Consider the following 19,142-nt stretch of genomic DNA (forward strand, 5'->3'; position numbering starts at 1 on the left):
GGAGAATGAGAGGCTCAATTAAAGATGTTAAACAACTGCTTTATTTGAAGCACGACTCCCTTCTGCCCAGTTTCCCTGATGTTGCTACGGCAATCAGGCTGTTTTTACCATCCCTGTAACTGTTGCTTCTGTGGAGAGATCATTTTCTAAACTAAAACTCATAAAGAATTACCTGAGAAGCATTAGGCTCTCGGTCTGATATGGGCTTCTGAACACCTGAGTAAGCTCCACTCATTAGACTGGCGCCGTCATAGCCTTGACCACGGCATATGTTCACTGATATCTCCTTACTTTCAATCAGTTGATTTATTTTATTTTTCAAGGCCTCCAGCCTAGTTTATCTCTGGGTGTTAAGGCCCATCTAGCCTGGTCTATCTCTGGGTCTTAATGTCCCTCCAGCCTGGTCTATCTCTGGGTCTTAAGGCCCCTCCAGCCTGGTCTATCTCTGGGTGTTAAGACCCCTCCAGCCTGGTCTATCTCTGGGTCTTAAGGCCCCTCCAGCCTGGTCTATCTCTCTGGGTGTTAAGGCCACTCCAGCCTGGTCTATCTCTGGGTGTTAAGGCCCCTCCAGCCTGGTCTATCTCTGGGTCTTAAGGCCCCTCCAGCCTGGTCTATCTCTGGGTGTTAAGACCCCTCCAGCCTGGTCTATCTCTGGGTGTTAAGGCCCCTCTAGCCTGGTCTATCTCTGGGTCTTAATGTCCCTCCAGCCTGGTATATCTCTGGGTCTTAAGGCCCCTCCAGCCTGGTCTATCTCTCTGGGTGTTAAGACCCCTCCAGCCTGGTCTATCTCTCTGGGTGTTAAGACCCCTCCAGCCTGGTCTATCTCTCTGGGTGTTAAATCCCCTCCAGCCTGGTCTATCTCTCTGGGTGTTAAGACCCCTCCAGCCTGGTCTATCTCTCTGGGTGTTAAGACCCCTCCAGCCTGGTCTATCTCTGGGTGTTAAGACCCCTCCAGCCTGGTCTATCTCTGGGTGTTAAGGCCCCTCTAGCCTGGTCTATCTCTGGGTCTTAATGTCCCTCCAGCCTGGTCTATCTCTGGGTCTTAATGTCCCTCCAGCCTGGTCTATCTCTGGGTCTTAAGGCCCCTCCAGCCTGGTCTATCTCTGGGTGTTAAGACCCCTCCAGCCTGGTCTATCTCTGGGTGTTAAGACCCCTCCAGCCTGGTCTATCTCTCTGGGTGTTAAGACCCCTCCAGCCTGGTCTATCTCTCTGGGTGTTAAGACCCCTCCAGCCTGGTCTATCTCTGGGTGTTAAGAACCCTCCAGCCTGGTCTATCTCTCTGGGTGTTAAGACCCCTCCAGCCTGGTTTATCTCTGGGTGTTAAGACCCCTCCAGCCTGGTCTATCGCTGGGTGTTAAGGCCACTCCAGCCTGGTTTATTTAAATGTCTCATTAGTTTCCTGCTTTTCCCTCATGTGTCTGGGCCTCTGACTTTGTATTCAGGGCAATTTGGGGGCTAACTCAGTGGGGGTCAGACATTGTCAGCAATATCGAGTCCCGGTCCAAGGATCGGTACAATAGAGTCAATTGATTCGACCGGGCTCAAGTATTCAACAGAAATCAGGACATGACATTACTTTAAGACTAGATGATGGCTGTGTCATCAATTAAATTAACTTGAGTGGTTTTGATCATTGTGTCACAAAGCTCCCTTGCTCGAGTCAAAACAGATTGTGGTTTCCATTTCAAGAACTCTGACGAACAATCAATTCACGGCATAATCTTGGGTAAAAAGGCACAATGAAGGATGCCTCAGGGTGCGGGTTTGCTGGAAAGAGATAAAAGAGATTGACAGGCTGAAATATTGAGGCAGAGAGATAGCTGAACGACTTAAACACAAACTACACGTGTTCCTCCCTAGAGGCATCAGTTGATTGCATCCAGTCACCTCACACATGCATAAACACTGCTGTGAACAAATAAATACACACAGAGACACACATGCTCATACAAACCAACCTTATTTACCATCTAGGAGCCCCTGAGATGACTGTTAAACACCAGTGTTTCAGTACCAGTATAGATGAGCTCCTGAGATTGCTGTTAAACACCCGTGTTTCAGTTCCAATACCGAACACAACACCAACACTTTCCAAGGGACATAAACAGTATCATGTAATATTCTGACCCTATTCTAACATCAACAGAGGTATGATATCATTGTACAAATCATTCAGTTTATATAATTACTTCGCTTTCTGAATTTGAGACCAAAGTAGAATTTCTTCACGTAAAAAAAGTAGGAACTAAAAAACACAATCTTTACACTAGCAGATTTTCAATTAAATGCAATATTACTACTGCTACAAGTAATTAACATTATACCCATGCTATACCCATGTTATACCCATGCTATACCCATGTTATACCCATCCTATACCCATGCTATACCCATGCTATACCCATTTTATACCCATGCTATACCCATGCTATACCCATGTTATACCCATGCTTTACCAATGAAGCAAAACATTGATGCAAGCAAACAGTCTAAAGCTCAATATCTTGACTGATAATTAAATGGTTTTAAAGAACATTGTGTGCAATCCCCCTCCTCCGTGTATTTAATCAAAACAGCCTCTTTCAATGACTCTATTGTCCACACATCAGAATCACCTTTATTTGTCAAATACATTTGCATGTACTGTACATGAATTTCACTTGGTGAAATGGTGCCACAGTAAACAGAAAATCCAGACTATAAACAGGAAATACAGCCAAACTATAAACTGGATATACAGTCAGACTATAAACAGGATATACATACAGACTATAAACAGGATATACAGACAGACTATTAACTGGATATACAGAAAGACATTAAACAGGATATACAGACAGACTATAAACAGAATATACAGACAGACTATAAACAGGATATACAGACTGTCAGGGTTGAGTGTAGAGGGAACGTGGAATCACACGCAGGACACAGAGATTCAAAAAACAAATGTTTTTAGTGAAGTCCGACAGTACAAGCCAACACGAAAACAGGCCACAGGCGAAACAAACGTACACTGGAACAGTCCAAAGTACATACGCACAACGTGCAGGACTCTCTTAAACAAAACGAAATACAGAGAGCATAGAACAGCGGACCAACATCTACACGTGACATAGAACAATTACACACAACACCTGACCAAACACAAGAGAACTAAATAGGGTGCCTAATGAACACTTAACAATGAACAGGTGTGACAAACAGGCAAAACCAATCAAACATGAAACATCGAACGGTGGCAGCTAGTACTCCGGAGACGACGACCGCCGAAGCCTGCCCGAACGAGGAGAAGGAGCCGCCTCGGCCGAAACCGTGACACAGACAGACATAAATAGGATATACAGACTATAAACAGGATATATATAGATATATATATATCTATATATACATACTATTTATTTTTTATTTTTATTTTTTTCACCTTTATTTAACCAGGTAAGCCAGTTGAGAACAAGTTCTCATTTACAACTGCGACCTGGCCAAGATAAAGCAAAGCAGTGCGATAAAAAACAACAACACAGGGTTACATATGGGGTAAACAAAACATAAAGTCAAAAATACAACAGAAAATATATATACAGTGTGTGCAAATGTAGCAAGTTATGGAGGTAAGGCAATAAATAGGCCATAGTGCAAAATAATTACAATTGATTATTAACACTAGAATGATAGATGTGCAAGAGATGATGTGCAAATAGAGATACTGGGGTGCAAATTAGCAAAATAAATAACAATATGGGGATTAGGTAGTTAGGTGGGCTAATTACAGATGGGCTGTGTACAGGTGCAGTGATCAGTAAGGTGCTCTGACAACTGATGCTTAAAGTTAGTGAAGGAGATAAGAGTCTCCAGCTTCAGAGATTTTTGCAGTTCGTTCCAGTCATTGGCAGCAGAGAACTGGAAGGAATGGCGGCCAAAGGAGGTGTTGGCTTTGGGGATGACCAGTGAGATATACCTGCTGGAGTGCATACTACGGGTGGGTGTTGCTATGGTGACCAATGAGCTGAGATAAGGCGGGGATTTGCCAAGCAGTGATTTATAGATGACCTGGAGCCAGTGGGTTTGACGACGAATATGTAGTGAGGACTAGCCAACAAGAGCGTACAGGTCACAGTGGTGGATAGTATATGGGGCTTTGGTGACAAAACGGATGGCACTGTGATAGACTACATCCAATATGCTGAGTGTTGGAGGATATTTTGTAAATGACATCGCCGAAGTCAAGTATCGGTAGGATAGTTAGTTTAATGAGGGCATGTTTGGCAGCATGCGTGAAGGAGGCTTTGTTGTGAAATAGGAAGCCAATTCTAGGTTTAACTTTGGATTGGAGATGCTTAATTTGAGTCTGGAAGGATAGTTTACAGTCTAACCAGAAACCTAGGTATTTGTAGTTGTCCACATACTCTAGGTCAGACCCGCCGAGAGTAGTGATTCTAGTCAGGTGGGCGGGTGCCAGCAGCGTTTGATTGAAGAGCATGCATTTAGTTTTACTAGTGTTTAAGAGCAGTTGGAGGCTACAGAAGGAGTGTTGTATGACATTGAAGCTTGTTTGGAGGTTTGTTAACACAGTGTCCAATGAAGGGCCAGATGTATACAAAATGGTGTCGTCTGCGTAGAGGTGGATCTGAGAGTTACCAGCAGCAAGAGCGACATCATTGATATACACAGAGAAAAGAGTCGGCCCGAGAATTGAACCCTGTGGCACCCCCATAGAGACTGCCATAGGTCCAGACAACAAGCCCTCCGATTTGACACATTGAACTCTATCTGAGAAGTATTTGGTGAACCAGGCGAGGCAGTCATTTGAGAAACCAAGGCTATTTAGTCTGCCAATAAGAATGCGGTGGTTGACAGAGTCGAAAGCCTTGGCCAGGTCGATGAAGACGGCTGCACAGTACTGTCTATTATCGATCGCGGTTATAATATCGTTTAGGACCTTGAGCGTGGCTGAGGTGCACCCATGACCAGCTCGGAAACCGGATTGTATAGCAGAGAAGGTACGGTGGGATTCGAAATGGTTGGTGATCTGTTTGTTAACTTGGCTTTCAAAAACTTTCGAAAGGCAGGGCAGGATGGATATAGGTCTGTAACAGTTTGGATCTAGAGTGTCACCCCCTTTAAAGAGGGGGATGACCGCGGCAGCTTTCCAATCTCTGGGGATCTCAGACGTTACGAAAGAGGTTGAACAGGCTAGTAATAGGGGTTGCGACAATTTCGGCTGCTAATTTTAGAAAGAAAGGGTCCAGATTGTCTAGCCCAGATGATTTGTAGGGGTCCAGATTTTGCAGCTCTTTCAGAACATCAGCTGTCTGAATTTGTGTGAAGGAGAGGAGAAGCGGGGGGGGTGCATGGGTAAGTTGCAGCGGAGGGTGCAGAGCTGGTGGCCGGGGTAGTGGTAGCCAGGTGGAAAGCATGGCCAGCCGTAGCAAAATGCTTGTTGAAATTCTCGATTATTGTAGATTTATTGGTGGTGTTATTGTTTCCTAGCTTCAGTGCAGTGGGCAGCTGGGAGGAGGTGCTCTTATTCTCCATGGACTTTACAGTGTCCCAAAACTTTTTGGAGTTAGTGCTACAGGATGCACATTTCTGTTTGTAAAAGATAGCCTTTGCTTTCCTAACTGCTTGTGTATATTGGTTCCTAACTTCCCTGAAAAGTTGCATATCGCGGGGGCTATTCGATGCTAATGCAGTACGCCACAGGATGTTTTTGTGATGGTCAAGGGCAGTCAAGTCTGAGGAGAACCAGGGGCTATATCTGTTCTTAGTTCTGAATTTTTTGAATGGGGCACGCTTATTTAAGATTGAGAGGAAATCACTTTTAAAGAACAACCAGGCATCCACTACTGACGGAATGAGATCGATATCCATCCAGGATACCTGGGCCAGGTCAATTAGGAAGGCCTGCTTGCTAAAGTGTTTTAGGGAGCGTTTGACAGTGATAAGGGGTGGTCGTTTGACCGCGGACCCGTTACGGACGCAGGCAATAAGGCAGTGATCGCTGAGATCCTGGTTGAAGACAACGGAGGTGTATTTAGAGGGTAAGTTAGTCAGGATGATATCTATGAGAGTGCCCATGTTTACGGATTTAGGGTTGTACCAGGTAGGTTCCTTGATAATTTGTGTGAGATTGAGGGCATCTAGTTTGGATTGTAGGATGGCTGGGGTGTTAAGCATATCCCAGTTTAGGTCACCAAGCAGTATGAACTCTGAGGGTAGATGGGGGGCAATCAATTCACATATGGTGTCCAGGGCACAGCTGGGGGCTGAGGGGGGTCTGTAGCAAGCGGCAACTGTGAGAGACATTTTTCTGGAAGGGTGGATTTCTAGAAGTAGGAGCTCAAACTGTTTGGGCACAGACCTGGATAGTATGATAGCACTCTGCAGGCTATCGCTACAGTATATTGTAACTCCACCCCCTTTGGCAGTTCTATCTAGACGGAACATGTTGTAGTTGGGGATGGACATTTCTGAATTTTTGGTGGCCTTCCTAAGCCAGGATTCAGACACTGCTAGAACATCAGGATTGGCGGAGTGTGCTAACGCAGTGAATAACTCAAATTTAGGAATGAGGCTTCTGATATTAACATGTAAAAAGCCAAGTCTTTTATGGTTACAGAAGTCAACAAATGATAGCGGCTGGGGAGTAGGAGTGATACTGGGTGCTGCAGGGCCTGGGTTAATCTCTACATCACCAGAGGAACAGAGGAGGACTAGAACAAGGATACGGCTAAAGGCTTTAAGAACTGGTCTTTTTTTTTTTTTTTTGTCATTTAGCAGACGCTCTTATCCAGAGCAACTTACAGTTAGTGAGTGCATACATATTTTATGTTTTTATTTTTCATACTGGCCCCCCACGGGAATTGAACCCACAACCCTGGCGTTGCATACGCCATGCTCTACCAACATCCCTGCCGGCCATTCCCTCCCCTACCCTGGAAGACGCTGGGCCAATTGTGCGCCGCCCCATGGGTCTCCCGGTCACGGCCGGCTACGACAGAGCCTGGATTCGAACCAGGATCTCTAGTGGCACAGCTAGCACTGCGATGCAGTGCCTTAGACCACTGCGCCACTCGGGAGTTACGTGCGTTGGGTACTGGTCACCATAGCAACACCCATCCGTAGTCTGCGCTCCAGCAGGTCATCCCCAAAGCCAACACCTCCTTTGGCCGCCATTCCTTCCAGTTCTCTGTTGCTAATGACTGGAATGAACTGCAAAAATCTCTGAAGCTGGAGACTCTTATCTCCCTCACTAACTTTAAGCGTCAGTTGTCAGAGCAGCTTACCGATCACTGCACCTGGACACAGCCATTCTGAAATTAGCCCACCCAACTACCTCATCCCCATATTGTTATTTATTTTGCTCATTTGCAGCCCAGTATCTCTATTTGCACATCTCCTTCTGCACATTTATCACTCCAGTGTTAATACTAAATAGTAATTATTTTGGACTATGGCCTATTTATTTATTGCCATAACTTACTACATTTGCACACACTGTATATATATTTTCTGTTGTATTTTTGACTTTGTTTTGTTTACCCCATATGTAACTCTGTGTTGTTGTTATTAATCGCACTGCTTTGCTTTATCTTGGCCAGGTCGCAGTTGTAAATGAGAACTTGTTCTCAACTGGCTTACCTGGTTAAATAAAGGTGAAAATAAAAATAAATAAAAATAATAAAGGGGGCAGATTTCCGGGCGTTGTAGAATAGATTCAGGGCATTATGTACAGACAATGATATGGAAGGATATGAGTACAGTGGAGGTAAACCTAAGTGTTGGGTAACAATGAAAGAGATAGCATCACTGGAGGCACCGATTGAGCCAGTCTCCACGTGTATGGGGGGTGGAACAAAGGAGCTATTTGAAGCAGTTTGAGAGGGACTTGGGGCTCTACAGTGAAATTGTATAATAAGAACTCACTGGAACAGCAATAGGCAAGGCATATAGACATGGGAGAGAGGCATAAAGCAATCACAGGTGTTATTCGAGAGAGCTAAGACAACAACTGGTAATGGCGATAAAGTTTGGGCTGAGGCTAAACAGATAAAACAGGACAGGGTACCGTGTAAAGGAACAGTCCAGCAGGCATCAGCTGTGCAGTTGAGTGATCATAAGGTCCAGTGAACAGCAATGTGAGTCCAAGAGCAGTTGGAATTGGTGCTACAGCACAGGCGATCCGGAAGCACGGCTGTTGATTTGCGTGTGCTATCGTGCCGGGGCTAGCAGATGGATCTTTGTGATCGTCGCAACGGGAAGCCTGTTGAAACCACAGACGATTACGTCGGCAGACCAGTCATGCTGGATCGGCGAGTGTCAACACTAGGAGGTCCCGTCCCGTTGACAGAGAGGTAGATAGTCGGGAGATGGGCCTGACTCGAGGCTAGCTCAAGGCTGATTAGCCAACCACAACATCCATTCGGTTTCAGGTAGCTAGTTGCGATGATCCGGTGTTAAAGGTCCAGTGATTCAGTAATTCCGGCAGAAAATCTGATATGTTCTGGGTCGATAACGCGCTGTGGAGACTGGCCGATAATAATCCAGGCTAGAGCTGGCTGGTAGGTAGTGCAGGCCACGGACAATGGTGAAAAAACCCTGCTAACGGTGGCTAATAGCAAGTAGCTAGTTAGCTGGTTACTCCCGTCCGGTAGACAGAGAGGTAGATAGCCGGGATATGGGCCTGGCTCGAGGCTAGCTCAATGCTAACTGGTTCTTGCTTTGGGGGCAGTGGTGATTAGCCAACAGCAACATCCATTCGGATGCGGCTAGCTGGTTGCGATCCGGTGTTAAGGTCCAGTGATTCAGTTATTCCAGCAGAAAATCAGATGTTCTGGGTGAAAACCGCTAACGGTGGCTAATAGCAAGTAGCTAGTTAGCTGGCTAGCTAGTTTCAACTGGATATTCTAGATAAAAGGTAAATAAATAATAGAATCCGTTCCACATTGAGTGAGGCGGGTTGCAGGAAAGTATATTTAGTAGAAGGATGAAAAGTGTGATAGGGAAATATATACAACAAAATACAAAGAAAAGAGAAAAACAGGCTATTTACACGGACACACAACAGAGTACACGACCGCACTGCTACGCCATCTTCGATCTACAAAGAGAATATACAGACAGACAGACTATAAACAGAATATACAGCCAGACTATAAACAGGATATACAGACTGACTATGAACAGAATATACAGCCAGACTATAAACAGAATATACCGACAGACTATAAACAGGATATATAGACTGATTATGAACAGAATATACAGCCAGACTATAAACAGGATATACAGACAGACTATAAAGAGGAGATACAGACAGACAGACTACAAACAGAATATACAGACAGCCTATAAACAGGATACACAAAGATACTATAAACAGGATATACAGACAGACTACAAACAGGATATAAAAAGATACTATAAACAGGATATACAGCCAGATTAAACCAGAATATACAGCAAGACTATAAACAGGATATACAGCCACACAATAAACCAGATTTACAGCCAGACTGTAAACAGGATATACAGACAGACTATAAACAGGATATACAGATGGACATACTATAAACAGGATATACAGATGGACATACTATAAACAGGATATACAGACATACTTTAATCAGGATTTACAGACAGACTATAAACAGGATATACAGTCAGACTATAAACAGTATATACAGCTAGACTATAAACAGGATATACAGTCAGACTATAAACAGGATATACAGACAGACTATAAACAGGATATACAGACAGACTATAAACAGGATATACAGACAGACTATAAACAGGATATACAGATGGACAATAAACAGGTTATAGAGACAACATGTGTAGAAGCAGAGTTTACACAAAGTATTCTGGTGCATGAGCACAGAATTTCAGGACAACAAACTGCTGCCGATGTGTCCCTGATATTCAGCAGCTGAAAGTAATGTGCATTTTGTTACAAATCCATGAATAAACAAATGAAAACAATAATAACAGGAGCAGCAACAAAACACCCTGACTGCCTCTCTGTGCTGAAGTAGACATTTACTCTTCCTGTATAGTATTGACATGTGAGGAACACTGGCTACAGATTACAATTTTTCCTGAGTAGTTGTGCCTGGTAAACCAGTGTGCGCATGGCATCACTATTTCCCGACCCAATATTGCAGGTAGAGGAGCGGTGGAAAGGGAGAAATTCTCTCAGCTGTGATGTATTAAAAAGGGATCAGCCGCCTGGATTTTCAAAACCCTCTTCCCATCTGTCTGTCATCTTACTAAGACATCTAATAACGTGGCGGGGGTAAATATTAGAGGAAAACAAGAAGCATGCACTGTTAGCTGAGGGGGAGAAGTAGGTGTTTCTGTGTGGTTCAACACATTGCCAGGGTAACTGCAGTTAACAGCTCTATTCTCATCATGTGTCGGTTAATATGATGAAGCAATGCATTGTGGTCAACAGGGCATATTCTGCTCCGAGAATTAATGGAGTGTGAAAGGATGTTAATAAGGTTTAGAGCCATCGGTTTGGAGAGGGAAAATAAAGAGGTGGTAACAGTTGAGATTAGGGAATGCATTATTATAATATGAGGCAAAACGTACAGCATCTCTACATTCTTGAGCAAGTGTGATTTACGCAATGGCGGCTTTTTCAACACAGCAAGGGTGAAAGTTGAAATGGTGACAGAGAGATATTAGCTGTGCGAGAATTTGTTTTGCTGCCTATTGTGGGTTGTATGACGGACATAAAAAACCACAAATAACTAATATTGGACAGCAAATCAGCCAAACACACTGAAAGACACTTTATTAGTAGAGGTAAATATTTTAAAAAGTAAGTCAAAATGTATACTTTAGTGAAACATAAGGCATATTCACTACATATTTTGAATCTTGCCTTAGTGTGTGAAGAAAATTATGGGAAACATACAGAAAAAATATAAAAATGTAAGTAAAATGTTCTCTTATTATAGAGGAAGTGTTCTAAAGGGAAACTTTGGCATATTCACTACATACTTTGAATCTTGCTTCAGTGTGTGAAGAATATAGTCCATTATATGGATATTATCAGCCCTCTTCTCACAACAAAGACTATGTACAGGCATTGTTCGAAAGGTCTAGAGGATTCAGTTGTTGCACGAAAATGCATTTAAACTCAACTGGAAATAATAAGCACGGACATATCTTAACACTTATTCAGGGATACTTATTTCCATCCGCAGAAATGTTTCCAATTGTCCTCCTAACCCTGATATGCTTCAGAGATCTAATCTGGAGAATAATGTGGGAATCCTTATGGCTGTCTATGACAGCGGTGCCACAATGAGTTTGACAGAATGCTTGGCTATGTGGTCCCCACAGAAGCCTTAGAGGTAATTCTCCACTCCACTCCGCATTGCTATCCCTCATCTGCATACATCCATTCTAGCCCTCCTCTCCATTCAGCTTCACCTACAGGGCTTTACGTTGCACGCCCACCACCCGATAGCCTCTTTGTCCCGCCGACAGATTAGCAAGCCGTGCTGTTATTACTCCATCAAATCCAACAGCTTCATATCCCAGAGCTTCTTGTGTGGAGAAATAAGAGTGGGATCAAAAGGCTCTTATTGAGGTGTCACAAAGAGTTCCATCACTCCCTGGAGCCAATGTGGTCATCAGTGTGGAGTTAGTGCCTCTTAGTCGTGAACCAGGGTGATAGTTGGACGATTACCACTGGTTTAGTAAATGTGAAAGATGCTCGAGTTACTATCACTACCTCGAGGTGTAGTTTCAACGAGGTGTAGTTTCAACAAGGTGTGGAACACAGCGAGACACTGTTCCATTTCAGCTGTGTGTACTGCATCAGCTGTCAGATAAATGACAGACGTACAGAATTATTGGGTTGGACATTTTGTTTACTGGCCATCGATGAGGGAGTAGATGTGGCGTTTTGGATGGTAACACTAACCTCATGCCTGATGCCTTTCCTGTCAGATATGTCTCTTGTATTCGAAGTTCATCGAGATGACAGTGGTGTACGTCTTCATCGCCTCTACTCTCCAGGATTCCATCTACACAGTACACTTTATAGGCCTAACAAACCATGAATGACAAGAATCTATGCATAGACGTTTTGCCGAGCAGTACTTTCTACAATCACACTTCTGTGGTGCCCCTTAATCAGATAACGCCCGAAAGATAAGAGCTACCTGAAATAGAAGCCATGCTAGTTGTATTATCAAATTGTTCCTAAAAGGCCAGTCCTTATGGTCTGCCAGAGGCTCAATATCTCCCAGTCCGCCTATTACCAGGCCAAAATTAAGTTAAACTATATCAAATGCCAGAGCGTGACTGTGTTGTTGGCCGGTGATTCTCACACTGTCAAGGGTTCTTAAATCGGTGGCACAGCGACGTCTGTATCACAGGACTTCCATTTGGAGGATGCGATTGTCTCAAAATAGCTCCCCGTTTTTTAAAATTCACCTCATTCCACCGGGCCAAGGCGAAACGGTGACCCATGGGCCGGTTCTGATAATTACAACATTGGAGACAGACAGTGGCCTGAACTCTGGGTCAACCCCTGTTGGCCAACCTTTTATGTCCATTAACGCTGTCAAATTTAATTTGAGGTAAGCGAACGGGTGTGGTTCAACATCATATTATATGTCTGCAGAGGGGCTTTAACAACATCTGCTGCTGTGGAATCTATACATATTATTAGAACATATTATAACTGTTAGGTTTTAAAAGGTAATCATTGCAGCTGTGTGTGCGTCCGCTCCTGTGTGTGTTTGTGTGTGTATTGTGTGTGTGTGTGTGTGTGTATTGTGTGTGTGTGTGTGTGTGTTGTGTATTGTGTGTGTTTGTGTTTATTGTGTGTGTGTGTATTTTGTGTGTGTGTGTATTGTGTGTGTGTGTGTGTGTGTGTGCGTGTATCCACTCCTGTGTGTGTGTGTATATTGTGTTTGTGTGTGTGTGTATTGTGTGTGTGTATTGTGTGTGTATGTGCGTGTATCCACTCCTGTGTGTGTATTGTGTGTGTATGTGTGTATTGTGTGTGTGTGTGTGTGTATTGTGTGTGTGTGTATTGTGGGTGTATTGTGTGTGGGTGTATTGTGTGTGTGTGTGTGGCCTCATGTAGCTCAGTTGGTAGAGCATGGCGTTTGCAACGCCAGGGTTGTGGGTTCGTTTCCCACGGGGGGCCAGTATGAAAAAATATATATATGCACTCACTAACTGTAAGTCGCTCTGGATAAGAGTGTCTGCTAAATGACTAAAATGTAAATGTGTTTGTGTGTGTGTTTTGTGTGTGTGTAGTGTGTGTGTATTGTCTGTGTGTGTGTGTGTGTGTGTGTGTGTGTGTGTGTGTGTGTGTGTGTGTGTGTGTGTGTGTGTGTGTGTGTGTGCGTGCGTGCGTCCGGTCCAGTGTGTGTGCATGCGTGCATTTGCTTACGCTAGTGTGGTAAAAATGGATGGTTAGCCAGGGGGGCTAATGATGGAACAGGAGCTAGATGAAAACAGAAAAGTTGTCATGGATGAAACATGGACCTACTCTTACCTCTTACCTCTTACCTCTTACCTCACACGCTGACAGCTTTCCATGCCTCTCAGACAGCTTACCACTAAATCCATCCTCATACTCTTGGAGAGCTAAGCGGCCTCGCTGACACGCAGTGAGTGAATACACTTGAGATTATAAAATAACTCTAAATGTAATTTGTCTGTTCACTGTGTCAAGGAAGAGGTAGAAAACTACATTTACTGTTGAAACTGCTTCTTTGGAGTCGTGACAAAATCAAACAATTATAACAGCTAGAGTGTGCTGGTGATGGGGGAAAAATCAATACAGTTACATATCACTGTATTATTTTGACGATATTATATAGATAATTTTTACAAATTGATACTTGGTGTCAAAGTATATTTTTTTGCTAGGTCGTGTTAGCTAGCGCTGGTTGGCTGTACCTGCGCTAAAACTAAGCTTGTTCTCCATCTTTTTAAACAGTGAGCCAACATGTTTTCAGCACTTTTATTTCATGACTGATAAAAATTAAATACAAATCTCTCTTTTCTCTCTCCTGCAGACACACTGAGTGGAAAAACATTAAGAACACCTGCCTAATATTGAGTTGCACCCCCTTTTGCCCTCAGAACAGCCTCAATTCGTCGAGGCATGGACGCTACAAGGTGTCGAAAGCATTCCACAGGGAATGCTGGCCCATGTTGACTCCAATGTTTCCCACAGTTGTGTCAAGTTGGCTGGATGTCCTTTTGGGTGTTAGACCATTCTTGATACACATGGGAAACTGTTGTGCGTTTGAAACCCAGCAGCGTTGCAGTTCTGGACACACTCAAACTGCTGCGCCTTGCACCTACTACCATATCCCGTCCAAAGGCACTTCAATATTTTGTCTGCCCATTCACCCTCCGAATGGCACACATTCACAATCTATGTCTCAATTGTCTCAAGGCTTAAAAATCCTTCTTTAACCTGTCTCCTCCCCTTCATCTACACTGATTGAAGTGGATTTAACAAGTGACATCAATAAGGGATCATAGCTTTCACCTGGATTCACCTGGTCAGTCTATCTCATGGAAAGAGCAGGTGTTCTTAATGTTTTGTACACTCAGTGTATAGTGAGCAATATGTTTGGAACGTCGAATCGAAATAAAATCGCAATATCAAATCACAATACATATAGAATCATGAGAATAGCAAAACATATCGTATCGGCACATACGTGATAATATTGTATCGTAAGGTCCCTGGCAATTCCCAGCCCTACGGTGTACAGTGACAACAAACAACAATTTGACAAAACACTTTTATGAAGTGTCTCTGCAGCACTGTTACTAACAGTATAAAAATAAAAAACTTTATTAGGCTTGATTTTAAAAAGCAACTTCACTAAACAAACAAAATCTCTACAGAGATGCAGAGCTGGAGAGCAAAAACCCATAGATCTCAGCTGTGCCCAAGAAGAACCACCAGGGCTCTTTTCTCCCACTGACCCTACCCTGCCCAGTCAACGCAAACACAATCAATGGCATTGTGCTTGTATACCCCAGAGTGACCAACAGAGTCGATTAGATCATCCATCCAGCGCGTGCTCTATTAGATCATCCATCCAGCGCGTGCTCTATCCATTCTCTGCCATGATAACAGTGCTGTGCTGTGCTGTGCTGTGCTGTGCTGTGCTGTGCTGTGCTGTGCTGTGCTGTGCTGTGCTGTGCTGTGCTGTGCTGTGCTGTGCTGTGCTGTGCTGTGCTGTGCTGTGCTGTGCTGTGCTGTGCTGTGCTGTGCTGTGCTGTGCTGTGCTGTGCTGTGCTGTGCTGTGCAGTGCTGTGCTGTGCTGTGCTGTGCTGTGCTGTGCTGTGCTGTGCTGTGCTGTGCTGTGCTGTGCTGTGCTGTGCTGTGCTGTGCTGTGCTGTGCTGTGCTGTGCTGTGCTGTGCTGTGCTGTGCTGTGCTGTGCTGTGCTCAAGACCTCGCGCGCATGTTCAGGTTGCATCAGGGTCCATCTGATAACAAACCGTTCTCGGAAAGATACTTTTCTTTTTGCTTCTGCTAACCTAATGCAATAAAAACACAGGACAGGTCCTTCAAGGTCCCTTCATTGTACTGTGGTATAAACACCCTTTCCATAGGCTACAGTTACTGAACTGCTTGGTTTGAATAGGCTACAGTTACTGAACTGCTTGGTTTGAATAGGCTACAGTTACTGAACTGCTTGGTTTGAATATGCTACAGTTACTGAACTGCTTGGTTTGAATAGGTTACAGTTACTGCAGAGCTTGGTTTGAATAGGTTACAGTTACTGCAGTGCTTGGTTTGAATAGGCTACAGTTACTGCAGTGCTTGGTTTGAATAGGTTACAGTTACTGCAGTGCTAGGTTTGAATAGGCTACAGTTACTGAACTGCTTGGTTTGAATAGGTTACAGTTACTGCAGAGCTTGGTTTGAATAGGTTACAGTTACTGCAGTGCTTGGTTTGAATAGGTTACAGTTACTGCAGTGCTTGGTTTGAATAGGCTACAGTTACTGCAGTGCTTGGTTTGAATAGGTTACAGTTACTGCAGTGCTTGGTTTGAATAGGCTACAGTTACTGAGGCTTGGTGAATAGGTACACTGCAGTGCTTGGTTTGAATAGGCTACAGTTACTGCAGTGCTTGGTTTGAATAGGTTACAGTTACTGCAGTGCTTGGTTTGAATAGGTTACAGTTACTGAACTGCTTGGTTTGAATAGGTTACAGTTACTGCAGAGCTTGGTTTGAATAGGTTACAGTTACTGCAGTGCTTGGTTTGAATAGGTTACAGTTACTGCAGAGCTTGGTTTGAATAGGTTACAGTTACTGCAGTGCTTGGTTTGAATAGGTTACAGTTACTGCAGAGCTTGGTTTGAATAGGTTACAGTTACTGCAGTGCTTGGTTTGAATAGGCTACAGTTACTGCAGTGCTTGGTTTGAATAGGTTACAGTTACTGCAGTGCTTGGTTTGAATAGGCTACACATGCAGACAAATTCCAGCTCAAGACTTTCTCCTTAGTAAACACTGGAGCCATACTTGAATTATATATGAGAAGACTCACTGAAGGTTCACTATTAGAATCAAAGTAAAGAGAAGTAGAGAGGTTATCAAAACTGAAAAGTCTGTCTATCAGTGCATTAGCGGTGAGTTCAGTCCTCACTGACTCTGACATAAGGCACACAATGCATATTACTGCCATAAGAATATGATGTATGGGCTCCATATTACCAGATAGAGTTCTGGCTTCAGCCATTACTGAGAATGCATGTTGTTTTATTTTATGACAGCAGCAAAATGGCTGCTCTGCTCCGCACTTTGGTCCAAATGGGTCTTGGCAAGGGGTAGAACAAAAAAAGTACAAATAAGAAACCAGCTCATTCTGCCCTGACAAGTAATTTGTCATGACAGTTGGAGTTAACAAAACAGTAGGCATCATCTGAGGCAGTATTTTTTGTTTTACCCCCCAATTGGTAGTTACAGTCTTGTCCCATTGCTGCAACTCCTGTACGGACTCAGGAGAGAGATACGCATCCACCGAAACACAACCCCACCAAGCCGCACTGCTTCTTGACACACTGCTCGCTTAACCCAGAAGCCAGCCACACCAGTGTCAGAGGAACCCGGCTCGCCACAAGGAGTCGATAGAGCTCGATGGGACAAGGACATCCCGGACAGCCAAACCCTCCCCTAACCCAGACAACACTGAGCCAATTGTGCACCGCCTCATGGGTCTCCCATGCGAGGCAGTGCCTTAGACCACTGCGCCACTCGGAAGGCCCAGGGTGAGACAGTATTAACAAACATTATAAAATGGGTAGTTTGGATCCTGAATGACGATTGGTTGATAGGTGTTAGTTATTCACAATAATCCAAGGCAAATTCCTGTTAACAGTTCCATTTGAATTATCACTGATGATTAAGTCTGTCCTTAGAGGTTTAACATGTGTGAAAGATTAAATTACATAATCACTAGCGAGAGGATCCACCATGACACCATGTCCATTCTACAGGGCTGAGTCAAACAGCTGTAATGGACACACTGGGAGGTAAAAAAGGTAACTGAAGGAAGGGCTTTTCACATCAGCGATTGACCTCCCCTCCCGCAGTGACGGGCTTGTGTTCGTGTGTGTCTTTGTGAGAGGGTCACAGACGTGAAGGGTAGAAGGCATATGATTAAACTTCAGCCATGCCCGGCGGATAGTGAATAATTCCAGATAAGAGCCCAAACATTGACTTGTGAGGGTTGGCCTCGGAAGTGTCCATGGAGCGGCCTCTGTCGCAGCGAGCCAGGGCTACAATCGGACATAAATTACGCTGGCTTTGTGTGCCAATACAGCTCACAACATTGATAACCCTGCCCTACCCCCACCACCTCCTCCAAGCACAAGTCTGTGTCTGTGACATTGATCCGTTGCTCGTCCGAGGGGAAGGAGATGAGGGAGAGAAGGGAGAGTTTATAGATTATTTGATTGTGTCTGTATGATGGTCGAGCAAGTTTGAGTGGTCCACGCACGGTGTGTTTGGGGTTGTTCATGACAGTGTGTGTATAAAAAGGGAGGGGGGAACGGAGGCCTATGGAGTGTACAGTGTATGTGTCAGAGCAAACAGGTTACAGCAGTTACTTAGAGGCTACCAGTAAAATACTACCACATTACATACCAAGGAAAACAGTACTGTACTACAGTATAACTGCATTGAGAAATCAAATCACTGTTTTCTCCTTTATCTTCGCACCTTAAGAATTGATTTGTATTTCCCCAGGTCTAGTGATGTACAGACCAGACATTGGACAAAACCAGGTGCCCTTTGACGGTTATGTCTTTGATATTAATAAAAACCTACACATTGGGTTAATGTAATGTTTGATAAGAGCGCTGTACTCGTACGGCATGTCCTTTAGTCACACTGATCTCTCACTTCTACTCCGTTCCTACATCTCATTCCGTATCAGCGTCTGTCTGCGTTAGCTCAGCTCATTGGCATTCATTCGGTTTTTACTGAGTCAGCGGGTATTCCACTATTCTTGTCCCTTACCCTTTTTGTCTGCTCACAGTAAAATAATGTCACCTCAATTAATTCACCCGGCTGAACGTCACTTTGGTTCTCGTGAAATTCGTCTGACTCGTCTCTTCCCTTTGCCTTCGACTGCAGTCACTTCAGAGAGCATGAAATGCAAATGTTCCTCCGCTTATAACAATGTGTCATTATTTCAGTGTCAAATGGGATGATAGGGTGGTGAATTTAAAGTGGCACCCTCTTGCGCAGGTGTCAGTCAATCAATTCTCCATTCGGGTGTGTGCGCTTGCGCTGTGTGGTGAGTAGAGAAGACTGGAGGAAGGCTGAGGCTACTATGGAACTAGCCGGCCCAGCGAGGAGTGACAATAAAACCCAGGTGAAATTTCAGCGGTATCATTTGTGCTCACTGGGGACATGCATCTCTACATGAATCTTTAAATGTACTGTCAATTTCCATTCAGATTCTCATTTCAACTGCAGTCCAAATTGAAATCAAGTTTTCCTGTTCGTCTCCCCATACCGGCTGATCTTTGTTCGACATCCCCCTCGGCAGACCCCCATTGACCATCCCACCCGCTGACTGCAACTGTAGCTGACATACTGAATGTCTCACACGCTGCTTGTTTG

This window comes from Coregonus clupeaformis, chromosome 11 (assembly GCF_020615455.1).
Source record: "Coregonus clupeaformis isolate EN_2021a chromosome 11, ASM2061545v1, whole genome shotgun sequence".
NCBI classification, from domain to species: Eukaryota; Metazoa; Chordata; class Actinopteri; order Salmoniformes; family Salmonidae; genus Coregonus; species Coregonus clupeaformis.